The sequence below is a fragment of the Corapipo altera genome, unplaced genomic scaffold (genome assembly GCF_003945725.1).
Source record: "Corapipo altera isolate COAL_440 unplaced genomic scaffold, ASM394572v1 2b, whole genome shotgun sequence".
In the NCBI taxonomy this organism is placed as follows: domain Eukaryota; kingdom Metazoa; phylum Chordata; class Aves; order Passeriformes; family Pipridae; genus Corapipo; species Corapipo altera.
The window spans coordinates 23,391,612-23,403,958 of NW_020884874.1; positions in this window are offsets into that span (position 1 = coordinate 23,391,612).

Consider the following 12,347-nt stretch of genomic DNA (forward strand, 5'->3'; position numbering starts at 1 on the left):
TACTATTTTCTAATACCAGCATCAGTCCCCAGCATTTGTAGGAGGAAATTCAGTTTTCCTGTTTCTATTTATAAAATAATACAAAAGTCCCAAAGATTTTTTTATTACATATAAAAATAAGAAAGCTATGATTTAATTTGAGGCTTTTAAATGAAAATCGATTTTTTTTTTGTGATTCAGTGATGTGAAATGGAAGTACATAACTAAGAAGATTGAAAATGAAAATTTAAGTATTTCTTAAAGCGTGTAAAGTATTGTCTGTTGGTCATGATTATACTGAACCTCTTGATTCCTCTAGGAAATCAGGAAATCATCAGTAAAAAAGCAATAAGCAATGTAAAAGTCATAAGCAGTTTTCTTGAATGATAATTTACAAATCTATCAACGTTCTTCGGCTTCGAAAGAAGTAAAGTAAGTGTTCCTGAGGGGAATGGAGATGAAAATGCTAGTACAAAAATTTTAGAATTTCTTAAAGAAACTATCAGGTCATTCTTTCTGAAAATAAATTAATGCTTAGAAGATATACTGTATAAAATATCATGTAAAATTTTAACATATTCGAATACCAACCTTCAGACAACAATACTTGACTTAACATATTGAGTTCTATTTTGCATAAAATACTTTTGCTCTGATCATTTATTTTTCAGTTGAGAAGTTTTATAAAAGTTCATGAAACCATGTTTGAAATTCCATCTTTAAGCTGCTAATGTTTGATGTAACAGACTGAATATTTATCATCCAAACTGATGCCAAAAGTAAATTATAGCAAAACATTTCCATTCCATTAAGTATAGCCTCTGGGACAGTGTTAAATACAGCAGATAGCCCAAAAGTACAAACCAGTGTTGTAGAACTGTTCGAAAAGTGTACACATTTGAAAATGTTAGGCTGTAGTTATTCCAAATTGGAATTTGTCCTAGGCACTGGAATTTAAAATTGTAAAATATAGTGTGAGCTTTTAAGTGTTGACTGATTCATTTTACAGTTGCTCTGAGTGATAAAGTATCAACCCATAGCTTCTCTCAACTGATTCCCATAACATACAAGTACAGTGTTAAATAAAGGAGAGTGCTGATTTTGTTCCATACTGCAGTCAGCAGCTCCCTTGTTCAATGTGATTGCCACCTACATGCTTGTTGGCCATTCTCTTTTGAATTATGAGTTCTTAATCTTCTCAGTCTTACTTAAAAAAGGAGAAAGAGGAATATCTGTCAGATATTCCATGTTCAGTTTTGCTGCTCATGTAAGCTAGAATTTTTGTAAATCTGTTCAATGTTTGTTACTTAAAAGGCCTTTTGTATTACTTTATGTTTCTGCAGTTCTTTGTACTTCTCTCCAGGAAAAGTTCCATATTACACTTCAGGATTCCTGAAAAAGTCTGTAAAGTGTCTTGTGGAGCAGGTGATCCTTTATGAAATAGTGGAGATTTTTTCAAATATGCATGAATTGTATTTACTGTTACTGGAGGCAGTGTTCTCAAATTGTTGAAGTAATTTTAGGTGGAATTTTTAATGATGTCCTTTGTAAGTTTCAGAAGCACAGACTTAAGTATGATCATATTCCAGTATGTGATTGTAATTGTAGTTTTTGAGACTATATAATATTGACCTGTGAAAAATTAACAACAGAGAAACTTACTGAGATAGAATTTGGGAGGTGGAGGTGGTGAGTGTGCAGACATATGTCTGTGCATGTATAATATAATGCATGTAAATTCAATGGTGAGCTATAGGAATGCCTTCCAAAAATCTTAATTACTACCTTGTTTACAAGTATTCAGAAAACATCAGGTACAAATATATAGATACTGCTGACAAATGTTGTTCTTAATGTAAAATGTAGTTTTAAATGTGCTAGCATTGGACCAAAAGCTAGCATTTAATTGTGTGGTATTCCAAATGAATCGTGTTTGATTTTCTCCTTTTTCAAGTCAGCAGTAAAACAGGAGCTAGGTACAAAATGAATGAGAACACAAATTTAGAGGAAGTTAGATTTACTAAAGAACAAATATGGTTTCTGTTATTGTAAAGGCTTTGTGGTAATGTTTGGATTGAGATTGGAAAGTGCCTATGCTTATAAAGTATAATTCTTGCTTTCTTTTAAAATGTCCTTTGTTGTGCAGTTTATGGAATTGGAGCCTGAGCCGGGGTATCTGGATTAGGAAAACCTGGTTTTTGATGCCAAGTTTCTAAACCACCAGTGCAACCTGATACTGACAGCAACTGTTCACAATCACCTCAGAGTACCTCTTTTTAAATGTTGCAGTTTTAACCAAGTTTGTTGGGAAAAGTAGCAATACTTTTTTCCTACTGCATCACCACCTTTCAGTGCACAGCTGCAGTAACAAGAGAAGAGAAAATATGAATTTGCATTAGATATTTCACTGTCAGTGAAAAGAGTATCAATGCTGCCAGCAGAGCTTTCTTTGGCTTACACAAGAGTATTGGAGCACTCTGATCATAAATGTTGTAATGCCCTAAATGATCTCAGAATAGAAAACCTGTAAATAAGAGTATTGAAACCAAACTTTAAAGAGAGGAGAGAAAAAGAAATCACATTCTCCACAGAATGAGAAGGGGTGCAGAAATGATTGCAGAAGAAAATAGAAGAAATATTTAAAATCCCACATGGGAATGGAGCAGGACAGTGATTGGAATAAGGCTAGACTTGTTGTCTGATTTCTTTAGAACCTTGAAAGAGATGTGAAAAAAACCCTGAAGATTACAGGAAGATAGGAGAGGTGGAGAGGAGCACTAGAATGACAAGAAAAGAAATATACTTTTTTTTTTTTTTGATGCAGACTGGGAAAAATGTGAGTTGTAGCACAGAAGAAAGTTTTCCTAGTTGATGAAATTATAGCAGAGACTAAGTCTAGCTCTAAAAGGGAAGCAAAAAAAATACAAGTTGACAGCATTCTGAAATTGGAGAGGAGCAGATCCTCTCATCCTTGGAATCTGTGCTTGTTAAATACGTCATATTTATCAAATAATTAAAATTGACTTGATGTGGCCCTTTTAGAAAACTTGGGAGTTTGCGTAAGTAACTGCATGGTATCTGCAGAGAACTACAGACATCCATGTTTGCCTTGAAATGCTGTCTACTGATTTTGTGCTTTCCTTCCTGTTGTGATTTGCCTCCCCATTTTCAGTGTCTGTGTTTAATCTGTGGTGCTCCCATAGCTAGAGGGGAGGTTGCTTTATTTGAATACAATGCTAAGTATGAGTGATAGTGCACATGTTTAGACATTCTCAGGTAATTTGCAAAGATTATCCGATCTGGGTTTTAGCTGGTAGGTGCTATAAAGAAGAAGGAAGTGATTGTACTTTCCTTTTGAGCTTCAGAGGCTCTTTGACAGCAGTATGACTACAATATCCTAAGAAGAGTGTATGGAAATTAACTATTCAGGACCATATTCCAAGTCGGAGCCCAACAAACTAATCTCTGGGAATTTGGAGACCTCCAGCTAAGCAGTTGGTGCAATTGTCAACTTTTCTTTGTCTCAGTTAACCCATCTGTAAAATGGGCTTCTTTAGATTTAACACTTCTTAATATAGTCAGGATTTTTGTAATTCTGACAAGTAACAACCAGAGAAGGGCTGATTGTTATAACAAGCAATGTATTTTTAAAAAAAAGAAAGTTGTGATCAACTTCAGACTTCTTAGTTTAACCACAAGAAAAAGCTTACTTCAGATTGTGAACAGAAGTCTTGGAAGTTCAAACATGGGTATGATAGCATATAGTATGTTTTTTCTTGCCCTTTAGTTCTGCCCCTCATCCTGGGTGGTTTGGAACAGTCACTTTTTAGAAAATTAATGTAATTAATTTAGTTTACTCAAATTGAAGTAGTGCTTGACATAAGGCTCTAAAAATACTTAGGTTGAAATAGATTAACATGAGAATTGAAAGATGGATTTAAGCTGGTGGAAAAAGAGATTGCAGTAAATTTTAAATTATTTTCAGGATGGAAACGAAGAGAGATCAGCCTAAGGACACGTCCTGTTTCATGTTTCAGTGACATAGGTTGAGGTCACCGTCTAAGTCACATGTGATTTGTGGATGAGATGAAGTTGGGAATTATTGCAAGACCTGCAGGGAACTGGGGAAAATTCTGTGACTTCAACTGAAGGACTAGACTGGAGTGAAACTGAAAACACAAAACACAAAGTCATTCACTTGCATTTTAACAAGAGAGTATTTTTTTAATAAAAATTAGGATACTGGAAGCTGAAGCAATTCTGATAAGCTTTGCCTAGTACAGTGAAATAATGAGAATTTAGGGTGCATTGGATGAGATTCTGTCAGTACAGTGAGTAAGTACACTGTTACTTGACAGTCCTGGGTTTGATTCTCATAAGTGTTGATGAAAGTTATTTACCAGTACTAGATGCAAAGAAGGGCTACTGAGATGATGAAAATCTTATTTATTGAAAAAAATTAACTGTAGTTACAGAATGGCTTTCTTAAGGCATTAGGAATGAAGCATTAATTTATTTTAAGAGAACTTGATGAATTTATGGATTTGATTGCAAGATTGTAGTGATTCTAGAGTTAAAGTTTCTGTTTGTCGAATTGATGAGCTTTGGGAAGGTTTTTCTGGCTTCTGCTCAACCTTGAGTGATTGTTCATCACCCAAAATACCTGGAAGTGTAACTATTAGAAAAGGTTTTGCAGCACTTAAAACATTGTGATAACCCTATTTCTCCCACTGTTTTCCAGTGATACATAATTTCATCGTTATTAAACCTAATGTTTGTTATGGAGCATTGTAAGTATTTTGTGGATAATAGTGTGGGGCAGGATGAAGAGATATTTCTAGATTGTATTAATTCAATACCTAATGTATGTTTGCTTGTGATTGTGAAAGAATATCCACAGTCTGCATGTTTCTCAATGCAGACACCTTTTAAATTTGCAATATGAAGAGTTTCTAAGAGGTTGAGATGTAGAGCATCAAGATACAGCACTGCTCAAAATAGAGGCCGTATCTCTTGGTGTGAATACAGCTTTGCAGGAACAAACCCATACTGAAATCTCTGTAAGCTGTTGTAAAAAACCAGGAAATATTTCTTCTGTGCTGAAGTTAATCAAGTGTATCAGCACAGTCTTGGGAAAAACACTTTATTCAGTGTAGATACTAAATCTGTATTTGTAAAACAGGCATGCAGGTACTCATAACTACTGCACTTAAGCTCAGCAGCCATTTGATAATAGGAACCACACACATCTGGCCTTTATCTTACACTTACTTGCCTGAGTAACTTCACTCATGTGAATGGTCCTATTGCAACAGTAAGAGTACTCATATACATAAGTGTTTGCTGTGTTCAGGTAGAAAACTTTGCTTGTTGAGTAAAATACAACTGGAACAATGGTAATGGCATTAATGGATCCAGGTCTTGGTATGCTAATAGTTCTCCAGACTGGAGGTTCTAATCTCAGAATCTTTATACTGGCATATTTTTTCAGCCATTTTTCTGAAACTCTTTGTCTGTTAAGACTTAGATTTAAAGTAGTTTCTTGAGATTTTGGCAAGCAACTGGCAGAAGTACTTTGCAAAGATAGTACGTTAAATCAGTCTATACCTTGGTAGGTTCCTCCATCATCACTCCAAAACAAAAGTCTTGCTGACTGGCACTCACTGAGTGGCTAAGTTCAACATACCTGCCATTATACTCAAATATCTGGGAACTTTGGCAAAAAGTAGAAAAGACTGCAGAAGAGGGTTGTTTTGTTCATGTGACCAAACGCAGTAGTGACCATGTGTACTGCAGGCTTTAAAAACAGTAAAGAAACCAGAACTGAGTGGCTTTGTTTATAGTAGGACTGTCAAGCACTTCATAACATTTGAAGACTCACTAAATAATTTCTTCTGAGATTTGGCACAAAAGTGTTGTCATGTGAGTCCTTGGGCCTCCTGGGAGGATACCGGAGCACATGGATTAATATCTGTTGTGTGTGTCTTGATTCCTGAAGAAAATTTATCCTGCAGGGAGAAATGTTTAGCATCTGTATAGTGAGCTGGTCATTTTGATAAGGATAACTACTTCATACTTTGTGTCACTAGGGGACCGCCCTTCACTCTAAAAATAGTAAATCTGAACTCTTTTCGGAATGCAATTAAAATTGTTAATTCTCTGTGTGTTACAACTTAGACCTAATGCCATTTTAGATGCCATTTATCTTCAGTGTTTGACAGCTGGTAACCTCAGACATGCTTAAAATTATGAAATAGTTTTTCTTTGCTACATTTGAACTCTTGCTCTTTTTTTTCTCTTCTAGAACTCGTCCTATGAGACTCCCATTCCCTCGTTAGACTTTCTGATAGAGTTAGAATTTCTGTTCATAGAAGTTCATCTCGGTTGTCTTCTTGGCTTTGTCTATAAGCAATTGGCAGTTTTATTGCAGAGGTCCTCTCAGTAGACTGTGATGAGGTGGTATGGGAAGAGATAGAACCATGGATGACAATGGGGCAGATGCTGCTGGAAATGTACCACTGAAAAGGAGTGGAGGAGATGGTTGAAAGGAGGAATTCATTAGTTAACACTGTGGTATCTATAAGTAATACATCGTAGAGGGAATTAGTTATAGGTAACTAATCTCTCATAAATTTTTTAAGACACCTTTACATCATTAAAATGATCATAGCATACATTGTTCATGAAAAATGCAATGTAAATTATGAAGTTATGTACATGAAAAATAGAAAATAATAGAAAATTTAGGGTGGCTATTCATATTACCCTTTTTTCCAGCTATGCTCTGGGCAGTGCCCAGTAAAAGGACTTTATTTGGAAAGCACATTTTGCACAAAAATTTCCACAGAGAGGTGGATGGAAGAAAGGAAAAACGAACCCAGATTCTAAAATAAAACAAATGTTCAAAATTTAACTGCCTACGTCTTTATTCCTATGAGCGTTTGGGGAGAAGTGTGCTTATTTCAATACTGTGAGGTTCTGTCTTTATTCTATGTGGGCATCATTCTTGTTAGTATAAAAGAAACTACAGTTTCTAATGTAACTAATATTTGTTTCTGGCAAGATATAATTGAAACCAAGATTTTATATATTTGAAGTCTCACAGTAGTAAAATGTAAGAGAGGCTAGAAGTGGGAGAGGAAACTACCCCAACAAAATTCACTCATCCTTCAAGTATTTTTCTTAATGGATTACACATTGATTCATTTGATTGTCCAGAATGAGAGATTTGCAAAGACCTTTTTTATTCAGAGTTTTTACTAAGTTAAAGTACTCAACTAACTACTCTTGTACTTTGTATTGTATTTTAGGCCAGGTAGAGGCAAATTAAAAAGTTGGGGAAGTGTTTGCAAATTTGTATTTTGCCTCATAAACATTTAAACATAACACATGCATTTTTATCTGATATTTTTTTAAATGCCACACTTTCCACTGAATGCAAGTTCATAACCTGTGTTATGGCATTCACAAACAAGCCAGCATGCTACACGATCACACTGGAATTTTTTGCAGGCATTCAGCTATTGAATGCAAATAAATATTTCATCAGTGATTCCTTTCCCTGGCACCACAAATTCAAATTAGTGTCATCAAAATAGGCAGGGAGAGAAGAAAATTACCTGGTGCAATTCTGCATGAAGAGAAAGATAATAAAATTCAGCATATGAATATCAATCTCTGACTTAGTAATGTCTGATTCTGTGATAGCTAATTTAGTGTCAAGATGTCAGATTTTCTGCTTATGGGAGGAGGAATCTAGAGCCATGGAGATCTTTAACTTAAATGATGAAATTAGCACTTCCATGGGGACATAATTGGACCTTTCAGTAAGTATGTGGAATTCTCCACAGAGATTATACAATTATTTATGTGGAATAAAAATTATTCTTTTTATTCTGTTTACCACTGTCTGATTGCTTTCAATTACTGTTCCATGCAGCCAGCCAGCCTCTTGGTTGCCATGCCTCATGAACAAGTCATGTGAACAATTTAAAAGAAACCAAATCCCATGTAGCAACAGTAATGGCAGGTACTTTAGGCTTGTCAGTAGGGGTTTTTTTAAAACCATTAAGTTGTAAAAGTTGTGTGACTTGCTGGGGAATGGCTTGCATTGTTCTCTTGAGATAGAGCACACTGGTATATGCTGTTTTATGCATTGCTGCAAGCATGATTTTCATGAACCTGTGTAATTGCTACAGGAACTGTAGGTTCATGGAGAAGGGACAGATATTCTTTCCTGACTTGTGATTGCAGAGCATGTAAAGGAGAAGTGGGGAAAAGGATGGAGGGTGGGTATAAACTTATATCCCGATTGCCTTAAGTGGAAGCAAAGATGATTAAAACAAAAAATACTCTTAAAAATCAGTTCAGAGCTTGAAGACTTAATTTGTTGTGAAGATTTTAGCAACTAAACTGCTCCTAAAAATTTTTAACCCAAGTTCAAAGTTTATACAGACTAAATGTCATCAATTATTGTTATGATTTTGTCCATTTCCTTTACAATACCAGGGTCTAGTATCTGTGGAGCACATGGTGTAAAAAGAACTATATATATATATAATGAAGGGGTTTTTTCCTGTCACATGTACCTGTACCTGTATTCGCTACTTCTGAGATTTGCTTGGGAGTGGAAGTTGTAACTACCAGCTGGCATACCCCCATCTGGGCACTTCTGGAGAGCGGAGTGTTCTACCTGTGCCATGATATTGTTGGCATGCTCTAGAATTTCCTTTTTTCTTTTTCCTGGGATACAGGTTTCCCCAACTTCTCACTTTTGGTTCCAGATCTGCATTCTTACTCAAAGCAACCTAGCTCTTGATGGAGGGATTCACTTATTTCTATATCTTGCCAACTCCTAAAAGTCAACAAACTAACCAAAGGTGATTTTTTTTTTCTCTTTACAGTATTTTTCTTTAGCATCTCATACAAAACAGGCAATTTGTAAACTGCAAGGAGGAAATTGCATCACTTCATATGTGGGGGGTTTTTGTTTGTTTGTTGATTGGGTTTCTTTAAATAGCCTTATTCCACATCAGCCAGTACTGGTTTTTCAGTTGTTCCTTCCACTATAATTTAAATGTATTATTTCTCAACAGGATCTTTGTTTATTTTCTCTAATTACAGTTTTGGATGTGAAACTTGACTAGATTTGTCAAAATGACAATCCAGTGAACCAACACTAGTTTAGGGGGAAAGGCCACGGATCGGTATTTTGCAATGCAGACTCCATTTTGATTGGGTTTTGCTTTGTCTTTTGGAAGACTCTGGGATGACAAACCTGAGGGTATGTGAACCACAGGAGAGTTCAAAGCAGGCCATTGTGTCAAACAGGATCCCTGAGCTTTGCATAATTCTAGCTGTCCTTATCCTATGTAACTGCTGCCTGTTTTCTATAGAGAGGATTTATCTCTTCAACAGGTGTGCTGCTTTTCTTTTTTGGGGATTTTTATTTTGTTTGTTTGTTTGTCTTTAGTTTAGACTAATTGCTTTCAAACCGGAGTGCTATTTTGAAAACAAAATAAGATTTAAGTATGTATTTTATCTTGGAAGCTGCTCTGGTTGGTATCTAATAGCAGTACTTCTGACCACAGTATGATGCATTATGAAAGAAACAGGATGTAAGCATGCCAGAGTTTTACAAAGTACCCTTTTTTTAAAAATGGGAGTGTATTAATGTGTTGAATGAAGTATATCCAGTGTCAGTTAGATACAAAGGAATGGCCATCTCTTTGCAGAGACTACCTACTTGGTAGGTAGTCTCTTGGACTTCCTACTTTTGCCTGTTTGGAGTCAGCAGTTACTGTGCACTTGCTTGGCAAAACTAGGAGGCATGCAGAGAAGAGGATCAGGCAGAGCTTTTACTTTGCTGCCTTCATAATGGATTTAAACTTCTAAAGGGAGAGCTGTGCATTTCTTTGTTTAACTTTGCTTTATGAATGATCCCTAATATGGAATTAGGATCAAAACAAAAAAAAAAAAAAAAGAAAAAACCCTAACCTTTACTTTGATTCTATGCTGGATTTATATTATAACATCTAAAGTTTTAATTTTATTTTACTGGTAAATTCTTGTGAGTCTCATTCAAGTAGTGACCCTTCATCTATTAAGCATGTTTTCTACTTTCTATAGCACAAGCTTAATAAAACTGATAAATTTTAAGAAAAGTTGCTGTTAAGAGTAACCAAAATCATAAAAGGTCCGACAAAGTGCTTCTTGCTTCGCCTGATACAATTTATTAATCATAAAATTTACTAATGATGAAGTTCTAATATATTTTATTGTCTTCCCAAAGAAACATGTCATTGGTGTACAAAAGATTACATTAATTCATCTTCAGAAAAGAGAGAGCACCACTGTGGCTATTCCTCGATCATCCATAAGAAACGTACATGTTGGAGGGGTTCTGACTTCCCCAGCTGATCTCTCTGCTTTTCTGCAAAGACAGCTGGCAGTAAAAGCTATTCATAATTTTTTTAATCAACCATTCTGAAATGTGCAATGAGAATGTGCAATTACAAAGAGTATTTTCAGCTCAAATTCTGTTCTTCTAAACTATGTTTCCTTAGGATCCCTATTGGCATGCTTTGCTGCACTGGTGCAAGCATGAGACAGGCAGTAATTGGGGCAGACACTGACTCACACTACTCATGCCATTCCCTCTAACCAGACTTTTGGCTTTAATGGAACAGTGACTACATCTATTTTACTTGTCTGGTTGAATCTGGTATCTGGTGCTGCGACAGATTACTGCTGTGAACAATCTAATCTGCCTCCTCTGTTTTAATCCCCTCTTCCACTGCTTTTCTGCTGTTTTCCTGTAGGTCTGCCAAGCATGAAAAAACATACATGTTCTAATGCGTGTTTTATATCAATGCAGGACCCAATAATTTAGACACAAATTATGTCAGTGGTGAAGAAGGTAAACAAATGGGAATAAATGGGAAACAATACTCTCCAAGTAATTTTAGGACAGAATATCTAGGTAAATTCTGCTTCCCATAGCCTGTCAGGTTAAATCTTACAGAAGACCATCTAAGCACTCAGCATCGCTATGGAACTGCACGGGAGATACACAACTTGTTCCACATGGCATTTGAGTTATACAAATGCTAGAAAGAGGAACGTAGATCATAGAATCATTAATCCAGCACTGCCAAGTCCATCAATAAACCATGTCCCTGTCATTCAAGCAATATCTATAGCATGAGATTTGTGTCCAATTAAAAGGTTGCTTTATAAATCTCATTTTTAATAATTACAGTGTTGGAAACCAAATAAACCATACCTGAAATTAAATGAGTATGGTGATTCTAGAAAGTCTAACCCAATCCTTTCTTTTCATTAGTGTTCATACTTCTAATTTCACACAGCAGTTATGCTGGTGTTTTGAGTTTTAGCTGTGCTTTAGGCTCAGCAGTCACAACTCCTAGACTGATAATAATGGCACAAAGTGTTACAAATTAAGGCTTTGTGCTATCATGCACTATGGAAATTATCACAATGAAAACAAATTGTATGTAAACAATTTGTGAGTGTAATAGGACCAATTGTATTGTCCAAGTGAAATAAGGAATTTTGGATTAAACCTCTTTAACTCTCTCGAATATCAGTATTAAAGTTACATCTTTAACACACCAATTCTGGACAGATGCACAGAAACATAAAGAGAATGATAACAGGTGTAACAGTTATTTTCGAATGCACCAAATAAGTGAGAGTTTTAATTGCCCTTCAGTTTCTCTCTTTCATGACTAGAGACTTCACTGGGGAGAAGTAGCTCTAGTGAAATATACAGTGACATGTCATAAGATCTGATTGTATTAAACTTACTGCATGTATAAGAAAAGGATAAATTGTAAATTCTACTGATGGAACACAGTATGGGGCTGTGTGGAATGTTTTCACCAATCAAGAATTAAAGATTCATATTTCCGCCTCTTCTTATTCCCAAGTAGGTGGAGTTAATTATTCCATGTATGATAGTATGATACAGTATAGAATAAAACTTTAGAATCATCATATCCCATTCTAAAATGTCCATAGAAAAGCAAAATCTTTGCATTTCCTTCATACGTACTGTTAAAACCTCTCTGTTTACAAAATACCAGGCAGATGCTTGTTCAGTTTAAATTACCTGTCTGCCCAGGTGAAGAATTGTTCTGGAGAGCAACTTCCATATAGACCTAGAGTTCTTGGAACAAGTTGAGTAAGCTTCAACTATGTGTGGTCTACGAGAATTGGAATTATAGGTGTATAAAATTTAGAGAAAGAAATGCATTTGTAAACTCTGGTGTCTTCATTGTTACTAATGCAACATTGTCCAGTCCAAAGGCAGCCTCCTGGTTTGATATTAACATTTCTCATCTTGG